The sequence below is a fragment of the Pipistrellus hanaki genome (genome assembly GCF_964339955.1).
Source record: "Pipistrellus hanaki genome assembly, chromosome: 2".
Lineage (NCBI taxonomy): Eukaryota > Metazoa > Chordata > Mammalia > Chiroptera > Vespertilionidae > Pipistrellus > Pipistrellus hanaki.
This window is the reverse complement of record NC_140504.1, coordinates 49,749,390-49,750,885: the sequence shown is the minus strand read 5'-3', so window position 1 is coordinate 49,750,885 and position 1,496 is coordinate 49,749,390. Positions and strand designations below refer to the sequence as shown.

At 44.1% G+C, this 1,496-nt stretch overlaps 1 pseudogene across 1 annotated transcript; it reads left to right on the top strand.

Annotated features, from left to right (window-relative positions):
* Positions 1-460: 460 nt before the first annotated feature.
* Positions 461-1,496, top strand: LOC311616421 (eukaryotic translation initiation factor 4E-like; annotated as a pseudogene). Its single transcript has 2 exons — positions 461-863; positions 1,108-1,496. The product of its transcript is annotated as a eukaryotic translation initiation factor 4E-like (transcript).

Below are 1,496 nucleotides of genomic sequence, written 5' to 3'. Positions count from 1 at the left end.
GCCTTTAAACTGTGTCATGGGAGACTGCCAGCTCCCGGCAATGGACTCTTGGGGACTTTGTAATTCCTTATGAAGTTACCCTGTCAAAACCTCATTATGGAATCTTCACACCATGGGATACTGTGTGACCAGTGAAAAGAATGAGACGGCTGCACACATGTTGATTTGGAACAATTTCCACAATGTGTTAGGTAAACAAAAGCAAGATGTGGAGCAGTGTGCAGGGCAGTGCTGCCCGGTAGAAATACAATGCAAATCATGCATATAATTTTATTTTATTTTTATTTTTTGCCATTGTATATTTCAATGTAAAGCTTTAAAGTTTAGCTTGGAGAGAGGAAGGCACGAGGGGGCTCCTGAGGAAGCATTTACAGAGTCTGATGCACTGTCAAAGCCGGTTTGCAATCCTCACCCCCGCACACCCTGGTGAGGAGCGGTTGTGCAATCACATCGATCTAAGATGGCGACTGTGGAACCGGAAACACCCCTGCTCCTAATCCCCCGCCTGCAGAAGAGGAGAAAACAGAATCTAACCTGGAGGCTGCTGATCCAGAACACTGTATTAAACATCCTTTACAGAACAGATGGGCACTCTGGTTTTTTAAAAATGATAAAAGCAAAACTTGGCAAGCAAACCTTCGACTGATCTCTGAGTTTGATACTGTTGAAGACTTTTGGGCTCTGTACAACCATATCCAGTTATCTAGTAATTTAATGCCTGGCTGTGACTACTCACTCTTTAAGGATGGTATTAAACCTATGTGGGAAGGTGAGAAAAACAGACGAGGAGGACGATGGCTAATCACATCGAACAAACAGCAGAGACGAAGTGACCTCGACCGCTTTTGGCCAGAGACACTGCTGTGCCTTATGGGAGAATCTTCTTCTTTTTTTTTTTTTTTTTTTTTTTAAATATATTTTATTGATTTTTGTACAGAGAGGAAGGGAGAGAGATAGAGAGCTAGAAACATCAATGAGAGAGAGTCATCGATCAGCTGCCTCTTGCACACCCCCTACCGGGGATATGCCCGCAACCAAGGTACATGCCCTTGACTGGAATCGAACCCGGGGCCCTTCAGTCCCCAAGCCGGCGCTCTATCCATTGAGCCAAACCGGTCCTGGCCTTATGGGAGAATCTTCTGATGGCTACAGTGATGATGTATGTGGAGCCGTTGTTAATGTTAGAGCTAAGGGTGATAAGATAGCAATATGGACTACTGAATGTGAAAGCAGAGATGTTGTTACACATATAGGGAGGGTATACAGGAAAGGTTAGGACTTCCTCCAAAGATGGTGATTTGTTATCAGTCCCATGCAGACACAGCTACTAAGAGCGGCTCCACCACTAAAAATAGGTTTGTTGTTTAAGAATACACCTTCTGAGTGTTCTCATAGGAGACTGCGTCAAGCAATCGAGATTTGGGAGCTGAACCAAAGCCTCTTCAAAAGCAGAGTGGACTGCATTTAAATTTGATTGCCATCTAAATGTTGCAAAG